The sequence below is a fragment of the Oryctolagus cuniculus genome, chromosome 14 (genome assembly GCF_964237555.1).
Source record: "Oryctolagus cuniculus chromosome 14, mOryCun1.1, whole genome shotgun sequence".
NCBI lineage: Eukaryota > Metazoa > Chordata > Mammalia > Lagomorpha > Leporidae > Oryctolagus > Oryctolagus cuniculus.
Window position 1 is genome coordinate 64,836,865 of NC_091445.1, and position 13,175 is coordinate 64,850,039.

Consider the following 13,175-nt stretch of genomic DNA (forward strand, 5'->3'; position numbering starts at 1 on the left):
GAGGGAAGACTTCTCTCTCTCTCTCTCTCTCTCTCTCTCTCTCTCTGCCTCTGCCTTTATGTAACTCTGCCTTTCAAATAAAATAAATGCTCTTTTACCAAAAAAAATTATTTATTTATTTGAAAGAGATATAGATAGAGGGAGAGAGAAAGAAGGGGAGAAAGGGAGAGAGAAAGGGGGTGGGGAGAATGGGAGGGGGAGGGAGAGAGAGAGAGAGAGATCCTCCATCTACTGGTTCACTCCCCAAGTGGTCTCAATGACTAGGGCTGGGCCAGGCCAAAGCCAGGAGCCAGGAGCTTCATCCTGGCCTCCTACATGGATGACAGGGGCCCAAGCACTTGGGCCATCCTCTGCTGCTTTCCTAGGCACATTAACAGGGAGGTTGACCAGAAGTGGAGCAGCTGGAATGGAACTGACACCCATATGGGATACTGCTGTGCCACAATGCTGGCCCCAACCCGAACTCTTTAACATCTGCTCATACTGATCTCATCACTTGCCTCCCTCCAGACACATGGCCTTCTTGCAGTTTTTTGAGCACCTGACCATTCATATCTCTGACCCTTACACTTGATCTTTGTCTGGACTGCCTTCCTTCAGACTCATGACAGGCTAGGTCCCTTAGCTACTTTAGATAAGTAGATATTTGCTTAAATGTCACCTTCTCAAGGAGAGTATCTTTTTGATCATTGTACTGGGTCAAGTGATGGCCTCCAAATTTTCTACCCAGACCAGTGAAGGTGGCTTTATTTGGAAATGGGATGCTTGCAGATGGAATCAAGTTAAGATGAGGCCATAATGGATTTGGACAGGCCCTAAATTCTATCACCAGTGTCTTTATAAGAAAAAAGAAAATTTGGACATAGACACACAGGGAAGAAGGTGATATGATGGAGGTAGAGATTGGAGTGAGGTAGCTATGACCCAAAGAACACCTAGGATTGTTGGAAGCCCCCAGGCATGAAGGGAGAATCATAGAACAGATGCTTCCCTAGACCCTTTGGAGGGAGTTTGGCCTTGGTTGTATCTTGATTTTGAGCTTCTTGTCTCTAGACAAGAAGTTTGTTTTAAACCACTTGGGGTTTGGTCATTTAGTATGGCAGCCCTAGAAGGCTAATCCAACCATCATATTTAAGTTGCTGCCCTAGTAGCTCATTCCTCTTCTCTGACCTGCATTTTCTCCATTGCATCTATCACTGACAAAGCAGAGAATCCCTAAGGTTTTACTGCCCACGACTGTCAGCAAATCACTCTAGTCCTCAAACATTACAACTTAACCTTCTCTACTCACTTACTCTTCTAGGTCAGAAATGTTTATCTACAATGGGTGGCATTCCTCCTCTGTTGAAGGCAATATCAACTGAACTGGCCCAACTATTGCTGTCCCTCTTGTCCTTGGTTTGATAATAGTAACACATGGTCTGTTATTGTACTAATATAGATCCATTAAAACAACAACTCCCCCCACCACAAAGAGTACATATTGTTTAATTTGAAGACCTGATTTCTAGTAGGTCTAGAGTTATATTCCATACTGTTATATTCCATACTGGCATAGAGAGAGACCAAATTGATTCTGGTTACTCGATACTTTAAAAAATATTTATTTATATATTTATTTTTATTTGGGAGAGTGACAGCAAGAGCGAGAGATCTCCCAGCCACTGGTTCAGAGGCCAAGTCTCTACAACAGCTGGCAATAGGCCAGGTCAGAGTCAGGAGCTGGGTGCTCAGTCAGTACCTTCCCAGGGGCACATTAACAGGTGGCTGGAATTGGAGGCATCTCCAGGACCCGAACCTCATCACTCTGATACAGGATATGGGCATCCCAGGCAGCACCCTAACTGCTATGTCAAACACCTGCCCTGATTCAGTGCTTTTTTAAAAGATCACTTCTGTGGAACGCAGTAGGAAGCAAACTATGAAGTCAACTTGAAGTATGCCACATCTGATGAAACCCCCGAGATACACCTGCCAGTTTAGAGAAAATACACAGTTGAGAATCAAATCAAATGACACTACCAGGGATGTCAGCAAATTCAGAACCTGGCATATTTTATAGCACAGATGACCTGCTAACGCCAACAACTGAGCGGCCTTAGGAAAATGCAGTGGGGTGTGGTGGGAAAGGTTCTGATATGCAAATTTGTGAGCCTTGAGGATACAGATTCCAACAAATCAGTTGTGAAGAGATTTCTTTGAGACAGAAATTAGAATTTTGGAAGACATTAAGGAATTATTTTTTGTTTTGTCAAGGGTGTGAATTCATTATATATATGTTACAGAAGTATCATGAATTATGGGTGAAATTATATGATATCTTGGACTTTTCCTTTCTACAACTTTTTTTTAAAAAGACTTATTTATTTATTTGAAAGGTAGAGTCACAGAGAGGCAGAGGCAGAGGCAGAGAGTGAGAGAGAGAGGTCTTCCATCCACTAGTTCACTCCCCAAGTGGCCGGAGCTGAGCCAATCCAGAGCTAGGAGCCAAAAGTTTCTTCTGGGTCTTTCACGTGGGTGCAGGGATCCAAGAATCCGGGCCATGTTCTAATGCTTTCCCAGTCCATAGTAGAGAGCTAGATTGGAAGTGGAGCAGCTGGATCTCAAACGGGCGCCCCAAGGGATGCCGGCACTGTAGGTGGAGGCCTTACCTGCTACAACACAGCACCAGCCCCTCCACAACTATTCATAACAATTTTATTTGTAATAACCCCAAATTAGAAATACACAAATGTGCTTTGCTAAGTGAATAGTTAGACAAACTGTGGTATATTCTCATAACAGGATACCACTCATTAATACAAAGAAACAAACTACTGATAAATACAACAATTTGAATGGAACACAAGAACATTAACTTGAGTGGTGAAACAATAAAGATGATGTGGTTGCCAGGGGTTAGGGGTTGTGGACAGGGTGGGTGCCATGGTGGGGGAGGCATAACTATAAAGGTATAGCATGAGGGAGAATTTTGTGGGGATGAAATAGTTCTAAGAGACAGCACTGTGGCTCAGTGGTTTAAGCCAATGCCTGTGATGTCGCCATCTCACATAGGTGCTGGTTTGAGTTTCAGCTGCTCCACTTCCTATCCAGCTTCCTGCTAATATGCCTGGGAAAGCAGCAGAAGGTGGCCCAAGTGCTTAGACCCATGCAACCCATGTGGGAGAATCAGATGAAGTTCCAGGCTGCTGACTTTGGCTTTGCTCAGTCCTGGCCATTGTGGCCTTTGGGGGTGAACCAGCAGAGAGGATTTTGCTCTCTCCCTCTCTCTGACTCTACCTTTCTAATAAATAAGTAAATTTTTTTTTTAAAGAAATAGTGATGGGGCCACCACTGTAGTGTAGTGGCTAAAGCTGCTGCCTGCGGTGCTCACATCCTGTATGTGTGCCAGTTCAAGACCCGGCTGCTCTGCTTCTGACCCTGCTCTCTGCCATGGCCTGGGAAAGCAATGGAGGATGGCCCAAGTTCTTGGACCCCTGCACCTGTATGGGAGACCCAGAAGAGGCTCCTGGCTCCTGGCTTCAGATCAGCTCCACTCAGCTATTGCAGCCATCTGGGGAGTGAACCAGCAGATAAAAGACACACACTCTCTCTTTCTCTCTTTCTTTCTCTCTCTCTCTCTCTCTCTCTTTCTCTCTTTCCTCTCTGCCTCTCTGTAACTATGCTTTTCAAATAAATAAATGAATCTTTAAAAAAGAAATAGTGGTACATACTGATTTTAGTAGTAGTAACATGATTCTACACATGTGGTAAAATGGCATAGAAATGCACAAGCATCATTCCGTGTGTGATAGTGTTTCCTATTGATTTTGTATTATAATTATGCAGGGTTTGACACTGTAGTATAATTACATAGGATGCAACCATTAGGGGAAACCGATACACAGGACAATTTTAGACTGTCCTTGCGACCTCATGTTATAATCTATAATTAATTCAAAACAAAAAGTTAATATTTATTAGATAATACACAATAAACTTTTAAATAAATCTTTCAGGGAGAGATTCATCTGTTAGATACACGTGACTTGAAAGTTTTCTCTGTAATTTCTCTTTTTTGGTTTAGGGAAGGAGATGGGTTTTGAAAATACCTAGCTGATGTTTACATTTTCCAGTTGAAAAATTGTATCATGACCACTGGCATTACACTGAAAGTAGATTGTGTTGCTTTGAGAAGGAATTTAAAAGTTAAAATTAGTATTCAAGGTGCATCTAGATTTGACTGAATTTCATTTTTCTTCAGAGATTGAATTAGTTCTGTAGTTAACTCAGGCTAAATCCAAACACACATAAACTTAACTCTTTTTTCTTTTTTTTTTTTTTTTTTTGGACAGGCAGAGTTAGAGAGAGAGAGAGAGATAAGAGAGAAAGGTCTTCCTTTTTCCATTGGTTCACCCTTCCAGTGGCTGCTACAGCCGGCGCGCTGTGTGGATCTGAATCCAGGAGCCAGGAGCTTCCTCCTGGTCTCCCAAGCAGGTGTAGGGCCCAAGTACCTGGGCCATCCTCCACTGCACTCCCAGGCCACAGCAGAGAGCTGGACTGGAAGAGCAACCGGGACAGAACCGGTGCCCCAACCAGGACTAGAACCCAGGGTGCTGGTGCCGCAGGCAGAGGATTAGCGTAGTGAGCCGCGGCGCCGGCCATTAACTTAATTCTAAGAAGTACATGTCTTCAAGCTTTGTTCTGTAACATTTCATTTTAGATATATAAAATATACTGCAACAGCAACAATACAGAATAAGAACGCAGGGGTCGGTGTTGTGGTGTAGAGGGTAAAGGTGCCACCTGTGATACAGGCATCCCATACGATCGCTGGTTTGAGACCAGACTGCCCTGCGTTCAGTCCAGCTCCCTGCTAATGCACCAGGGAAAGTAGCAGAAGATGGCTCAAGTGTTTGCGTCCCTGTACCCACGTGGGAGACCCGGATGAAACTCCTGGCTCCTGGCTTTGGCCTGGTCCAGTGCTGGCTATTGTGGCTGTCTAAGGAGTGAACCACCAGAGGGAGGATCTCTCTCTTTGTGTCTCTCCCTCACTCTTTGTAACTAGGATCTTCAAAATATTATTATTTGAAAGGCAGAGTTATAGAACGGCAGAGGCAAAGAACGAGAGAGCAAGCGAGGGGGAGAGAGGGAGAGCGAGAGAGAGAGAGAGATTGTCTCTCTGCTGGTTCACTCCCCAAGTGGCCTCAGTGGCTGGACTTGGGCCAATTCAAAGCTAGCAGCCAGGAGCTTCTTTTGGGTCTCCCGTACAGGTGCAGGGGCCCAAGCACTTGGGCCATCTTCTACTGCTCTCCCAGGCCTAAGCAGAGAGCTGGATCGGAAGTGGAGCAGCCAGGACTCCAATTGGCACCCATATGGGATGCTAGCACTGTAGGCAGCAGCTTTACCTGCTATGCCACAGTGCCGGTCCCAATATTAATTCAGAATATAAAATGATCCATAAAAAGTGATTTTATGACCTGTTACCACTTAAAATAAGGGACTGTATTTAAAGAAAGTTCTTCAACTTTTTAAAAAATTTATTAGTATAAAGAGAACAGAGTTCATGTATTTCCTAGGTGCAATTCTAAGATAATCATGTTTTCCTTCCCCTCTCCCTCCCTCCATCGCCTTCCTTCCTTTAAACATAATTTCAGTCCACTCTAGGATCAAGGCTCAATGCCCCACTAACGGTAATGTTCAACAAGCGGCTTCTAACCTCTGCTCTTCTGCAGAGTGACCTTTGCAGCAGCCAGGACGGGATCCTTGTTAACGGCTGCACATGCCTTCACATCAGCATGTGTCCTGGGCTCTCCTGCTAATCCATGGGTAAACAAGACGCAGTTCAGATGAACCAGCAAGTCACCAGCCAAGGAAGGCGAGGCTTACGCGACTTAGGAAGCTGTGGGGAGCCTGCTGCTTTATTTGCTTCCTCTGGGAGATTGTGTTGGCCAGCGCCATCCTGTCCCTCAGGGAGCAGCCACCTTGGCTTCCAAGGTCTCCTCGCCCCCGCGTCTGCTCCCCCCTCCCCCAAACAAACAAGCTCACATCCGCAGGGGCAGCGAGAACAACCCGGCCTTTCTCATGCCTCAAGTCCCTGAGACCCTGGTCAGAAATGTCCAGGTCTTCACAATGACCGCATCCTACCCCTGAAACTGACGGGAAGTAGACAAAACTTCAGGCAAGCAGTGACGGGTATATGTAGGCTCCATATACAATTCTGTCTGTTTTTGTGAGTGTATGGAAGTCTCCATCATGAATCACCGAAGATCAGTGCTACCATGGAGTTCATCCCTTTATCTCTTCACTCCGCGTCTTCTGTGCGCCTGTTACTCCGGTGCTGGACTTCAGTCACAGCTTCACTCTGGGATTTCTGTGCTGTTCCCTCTCTGACAATTTCCTACACTGAAATTTCTTTCTTTTTTTTTTTTTAATAGAAAATCTCAATATTTGTTCAGCATTTGGAAACTCAGAATTCAGATTCCAGGTATCATATAGCATCCCATGGCTAAGACACTGTTTAGCTTTATTTTCCCAGTTCCCCTCCACAGGTGGAGCCGAACATCTGTGTGTGCCAGAGAGGTGCCTCCTGGGGTCAAGGACCCACTGAGCCATATTAATGACCCTGCACACCAGGCCTTATCAGAAGGCCCAGCCAGGGCCCCTCGCCATGCTCCCGAGCTCTCCGAGTGCTTGCCCCTCTTGGGTTACTGATTCAGGGCTGCAGTCAGATGATTTACAAAATGACCCCTCATCTTTCCTGTCTGCTTCACACCGCGGGAGCCAGGAGAACAAATAGGTACAAAGTCTGTTTGGCTTCAGAGCCCTAGAAAGAGGCCTGCATTGCTGTCATGTGCTCTTCTAATGAGATGTCCGGAGCCTGCTTTTCTTTCTCCTGGCTTCAGGAAGTTGGGAAACCAACCTACAGAGCTCTGAGGAGGTTTTCTTTCAGAGTAGATTTGGTATCTCAGGACAGGGCCGCAAAAGGCAATTCTACATTGACGCAGGCACTGCGTGTAATTGAGAGTCTTGTATCTTCCTGTGGGAGTAGCACCTTCAACAGGGAGCAGAACCAGAAAGGGGATAGTTTGGAAACAACTTTCATCTTGATGAAGATGGTGCTGAGTGTGTGTTATTTGCATGTTTTATTATTTTTAAAAATATTTTTGTTTACTTTTTATTTATTTGAAAGGCAGATACACACACACACACACACAGAGAGAGAGAGAGAGAGACAGAGAGAGAGAATCTTTCCTATCCTGGCTCACTCTCCCCCAGTATCTACAACAGCTGGAGCGGGGCCAGACCAAAGCAGAGAGCCAGGAAATCAATATCCAGGTCTCTCCTGTGAGAAGCAGGAATGCAACTACTTGGGTCATCCCCCTCTGCCTTCCAGGGTATGCTGGACAGGAAGCTGGTACCTGAAGCGCAGCCAGGACGTGAACCCAGGCACTCTGATAGGGGGTGCAGGCCAGGAATTCTCTTAACTTTTATTACTCTGGCCAAGGACTTTTCAACTATTCTGTGTGACACAATCTCTTAAATATTTGATGAAGGATAAAGAGGAAAGATACAGATATTAGAGTTTTAAAATTATCAATGATGTCTCCATTGGCACAGCTGCTTTCAATTTAGTTTTTTTCCCTAGATGTATATATTTTTAAAAATATCTAAGTATCTTTGAGGATGAAAATGTAAAATCATAATGCTTTCTGTTTGTCTTTTGCCTAAAATATTTTAATGGGGCCGGAAAATATTTGGTACCCTATGTAGCACACAGTACAACTCAGCCCTTTGTCTTCATCTTTTGCTTTAGGGTGTCTTCCCTGCCCAAAAAAGTTGATTTCTTGAGCCATAAAAGTAGGATCCCTCTGACGTATGCCTGCCAGCAAGACTGGACAACTGCCCTTTGTTCCCATTGGTGGAAAGTCCCAAAGCAGCCCTGAGTGAGCATCCTCGTGCAATGTGAAGCAGGATCACCCAGAAGAGATGTGACGGGGAAGATTAGAGTCCAAGTGACCATCTGGTTTTTCTTAGCTGAGGAAGGCCCACCGGTCACAGCAGTTCTGAGCAAGACTCGTGGAGACACAGCCTTCCACCCAAGCATGGAAAAAATGTGAGGGAACAGAACAGGGATGGTAAGGAATGCTGCTTACAGAAAGGTTAAAACCTGATAGGAATCTAGTGCAAAACTTGCCCTTTAGATTGGAAAACATTGTGGGCTGAAACAGTGTTTTTGGAGAATTCGTACTGTTCGTTTTTATTAGAGTCTCCAGGCTGAATTTCCACGTAAGTCAGAACATGGCATACATTCAAGGATTTGGGGAGGTGAGTGTTCGACACAGGGGTTAAGACACCCATTGGGGTGCTGGTTTCCCTGATCACAGTACCTGGTTTGAGTCCTGGCTCCTCCACTTCTCACCCAGCTGCCTGGCAGTGTGTACACTGGGAGGCAGCAGATGGTGGCTCAAGTGTTGGAGTTCCTGCAACCCAGGCAGCAGGGCTGAATTCAGGTTTGGGCTCCTGACTTCAGCCTGGCCCTGTCCTGGCCTGTTGTGGGCATTTGGGGAGTGAACCAGTGGATGGAAGATCTCTTTCTCTCTGTCTCTCTCTCTCTCCTTTCCCTGTGTCTCTCTGCATTTCAAATAAATTGAAAATAAATAAATAAAAAGTTTTGAAAAGGAATCTTGGAAATACGAAGTATATTAACTAAGGAAGTAGAGACTTGTCTTTTACTTAAATGGTTGTTCTTTTTTTTTTTTTTAAGATTTATATTTTATTTATTTGAAAGGTAGAGTTACAGAGAGAGGGAAAGACAGAGTGGGAGAGAAAGAGAGAGAGATCTTTTAGCCTCTGGTTCACTCCCTAAATGACTGCAATAGCCAGGGCTGGGCCAGACCAAAACCAGGAGCCAGGAGCTTCTTTCAGGTCTCCCATGTGAGTGTAAGGGTCCAAGCACTTGGGCCATCCTCCACTGCTTTTCCAGGCACATTAGCAGGAAGCTGGATCAGGAGCGGAGTAGCTGGGACTTGAACTGGTGGCCGTATGGGATGCTGGTATTGCAGGTAGAGGCTTTTTAGCCACTATGCCGCAGTGCTGGTCCTTTAAATGGATCTCCTTAAAATATGTACAATAGGAGATACTTACTCTAAAGAACATAAAAGCTAATAAGAAAATACAATCATAATGAGGGAGGCTAAAGTTTATTAGAAAAGAGAGAGGGTGTACCCAGACTGGGGTGTAGTTTGCTGAATGTTTAATTTTATGACATGTTAGAAGAATGGCATTCTTTACATTTAAAAAATACCTGTCCTGCATATCATTATAAAGGTGGTAAAATCAACCATGACAGAGATGTTATATAAAATACTTCCATATCTGAAAGAGCTATCACTATACATTTTTGTTATGGAATACATGTTTGCTCCCAATTGATTACATAAATCATAAATCATTTTAAGCTAGACATGCTTTGATAATGTACTGGGTTACAGATCTTAATTTTCAGGTTGCTTAGAACAGTTCATGTTTCTTAATCCTACTGAAAATCACAAATGCAAGACCAGGTAGAGTAAGATGTCATCATTGCATCAGTGATACAGTATGTCTGTAGAGGTGGAACAAATGCCTCCCCTTAAAGCAACTACCATTGAAAATAGAGTATCACCTGTTTAGCAAGCATGTTAGAAGATTCATTTAGGTCTTGAAACAAATAAAATGGGTAGGTAAGAGAGTGTTCTAAATATGACTTTACTAAATAATAATTATAATAATGTATGTTAAGATGCCATTGGGATGCCTGCATCCCATATTAGAGTGTCTAGGTTCAAGTTCTGACTCTGCTCCCAATTCTAGCTTCCTAATAATGTGTACCCTGGGAGGCAGCAGTGCTGGCTCAAGGATTTGGATCCCTTCCTCCCACATAGGAGACCAGGATTGAGTTCCTGCCTTCAGGCTGGTCCAGTCCCAGCTGTTGTGGGCATTTGTGGGAGTGAACCAGTGGATTGGGGACCTCTCTGTCTCTGTCTCTCGCTTTCTCTCACTCTCATATCTCTTTCCTTTCTGCCTTTCAAATTAAATAAATGAATAAATAAATATTTTTAAAATCCTGACTTACTATGAAAAAAAAAAAACATTCTGCTTCTTGGGAATACTTTTGGGAACTAATTAAATACTATCAAGTGTTTCAGGAATTTTTGTTCTAAATACCAGGATTTACTTTCAGCTTTATAATTTTGGGAGGAGGGTAGGGTGGGGAAAAATGATCCCTATAAAAGTTACTAAAGCAATACAACATGCTATTAAAGCTCTAAACATTAATTATGGCTTGGAAGGTGACACTCTGTGAAAATATTTCAGTCATTCTGAAAAACACTCGAAACAACGTCCCTGCAATATTTAACTCTGTGTAAAAGCTGGAAACTTGGGCTTCCCAAGAATGCTGCCTCTATTAGAAAGCAAGGCTCAGATGAAAGAGAAATCATATTGACTTTCATTTCCCTCCCTTCGAGCAAAACCTATCTGGACTTATTCTGAGAAATGTTGACCGCGTATGTGTTTGTGTTGATGTTTGCATGGGTGTGCGTGTATGTTAGATTTCAGTGAGAGCCTATTTTCTCCATCTCCATAGTTTCTACACCAGCTTGAAACTAAATAGTATTTAATTACTTCCATAAAGATGCCAAAATAGCAAAAACATGCGTGAAAAAGGAAGCAATAAGAAGAAAGCTGGCTATATATGTTATATCTGACCACAGACGTCATTGACAAAGCACGTGGCCTAACCAGGAATTCTTTTCCAAGCGCTTTTTTTGGGAGAAGTTAACTCCCATACGGAGAGCTTCAAAATAGAAGAAAATGACAGGTTAGTATGGACCCTTTTTACTGATTTATTCCTAAAATAAAGTCTGCATCTTGAATTGAAATGCAAGTCCCTAGAGGTTGTATATGAAAAAGCATCCTAAGTGCAAAGAATAACTTAGCAAGGAGACCGTCTCCACAGAAAAGAAAAAAGTCAGGCCCTACTGACAGACCCCACTCTCCCAGCTTGGCCTCTCTGTCCTGGTGTGCGAAGCTTCTCCACGTTGGATTCTGTTCACGTCTCTTTCTGGTATTTTAGAGAGTGACAGCGTTGATCCAACAGGAAATACTGGAATAGATTTTGCAAGACTTCCATTCCCTGGTCACTGGCTTGAACTGGCATAGGGAACCACCATGTGGTGTTGACCAGAGCTTTGAGGCATTCTATTCTCAATCAGCTTTGTTTCAGTCACATTTGTGCAAAACTGAAATGTTCTGGGTTGGCTGTGCTCCTAGAAGCAAGGCCTCTTGGGATTTCCTAGAACTCAGGGGGCAACTTGTCCAGCCTCCCCTCCAGGCCTTACACTGCTTTATCCATATTTTTCCCTGTCCCCAAGGGCTGTTCAACTTACCCCAGAAGACACTCAGCAAAGGGGGCTGTCCGAGGCATAGACTGCGTCCTCACTTGGTTGAGCGCCTTTTCTGTTGGGTCCTCTTCAAAAGCCTCTACGCCATAAAATTCCGCCTCCTTCAGCCAGCTACAGGTTTTGCTTGCATTTTTTGAAGGCTCAGAGACATTGCATAAAACTAACCCAGATGTCAGCCGATGTACTCGGAACTCAGAGTGGGAACCCGGAGTTCCTTCCTGCCTCTGAGGATTCTCAAGAAGAGAAGATTTACAGTTTTCCTGGGCAATGCTTGCTTGGGGCTTTCGTTTCTGCTGATTATTTTTTTTTTTCCAGCTTATGGTTTGCTCCTTTGTCATCTCTGTTTTGTACTGTGTTGAGCTCTACATCCTTCCTTAATCAGTTCACTCCACACCCACATGAAACCCACTGAACCCAAGACCTTTATGACTGAAGCAGTCTTGTGTGTGTGGAAATGAACAGGATTTATTTTGACCTTGCTCTAGACATTCATATGTATTTATTATATTTATATTGTATATTTTATATTAAAAATGCATATATTTATTTTATTCCCCAAAAGACCACAACAGACAGTCTGGACCAGGCTGAAGCCAAGAGCCAGGAACTCCATCCTGGTCTCCCACATTGATGGCAGGGACCCAAGTACTTGGACCACATTTTGCTGCTTTCCCAGGAGGATTAGCAGGAAGCTGGATCAGAAGTGGTGGGACTTGAACCAGTGTTCCAATATGCATTATTGGCCTTGTGAGCTGAAGCTTAACCTGCTGAGCCACAACATTAGCACCAAAACACATATGTTTATTTTGATGTTAGTTTAAATATCAGACATTCCTATAATCACAGTCATGTGCTTTGTGACAGGGGTCCCATAAAATTACAATGGAACTGAACATTTTCTATTTGTTCAGAGACGTGGGAGCTGCTGTACATCCTGGTGCAATGCATAGCTCATGTGCTTATGGTGATGCTGGTGTAAAGCAATCTACTGCACTGCCAGCTATGTGAAAGTGTAGCACCCAGAACTACGCACAACACATAACACCGCCTATTGTTAGTAAATGGCTGTTTTTCTGGTTTGTGGATGTATTCTACTTTAATCCTTATTTTAGAGAGTATTTCTTCTACTTATAAGAGAAATACGGTTAGCATAAAACTTGCGCAATGCTATCCCAGCAGTGGCCTCATACACATACATCTTGTGCTCTACACATCGCTTTTGATTGCATCATCTCTCCTGTACTTGATTGAATCTTGTCTTGTTTTGTTCAGTTTGGCTCTAAGAGCTCCAGGCTGCACCATCTAGCCTTCGTGCACACCAGCCTCTACCATTGAGATTTGTGTGTGTGTGTGCACTTGCTGATAATCCAACAACCTCGAAATCCCCTAAGGGTGCATTTATCAGAACATACTGTTGTCATTAAGCAACATATGGTTGTAAACATCTTCTTCTTTGCTTCCTTGCCTGGCCATACTCTTTTCCTATTCTCAGATTCCTATTCTCTTCCTATATAAAGTAATCTAAAAGTCTGTTTTCTCTCCTCTCCCTGTATTTGCCAGATGTCACATCCTTGTGGTGACCTGCTTATATCTCCTCTCACTTTCACCTGAGGCCTCTTCATGCCCTCAGGTTCTTACCATCCACCCCAGTGGCTGACCAAGAGATTTAAAATAAAACCTGTTTCTTCTTTGGGGAGGATATATGGTGTGTATATATATATATATATATATATATATATATATAAACAC

At 43.6% G+C, this 13,175-nt stretch overlaps 1 protein-coding gene and 1 pseudogene across 2 annotated transcripts in view; both read right to left on the reverse strand.

The window, feature by feature from the left end:
• DAB2 (DAB adaptor protein 2) overlaps positions 1-11,668 on the reverse strand; it is an 83,064-nt gene extending 71,396 nt beyond the window's left edge. The window contains exon 1 of one of the 2 annotated variants that reach the window (XM_070056666.1): positions 11,412-11,668. The gene's annotated coding sequence lies outside the window, so the exon portion shown is untranslated. The remainder of the gene's footprint in view (positions 1-11,411) is intronic. The other variant, XM_070056667.1, reaches the window with a different exon arrangement.
• Positions 5,593-6,073, reverse strand: LOC138845183 (centromere protein W pseudogene; annotated as a pseudogene).
• Positions 11,669-13,175: the final 1,507 nt, after the last annotated feature.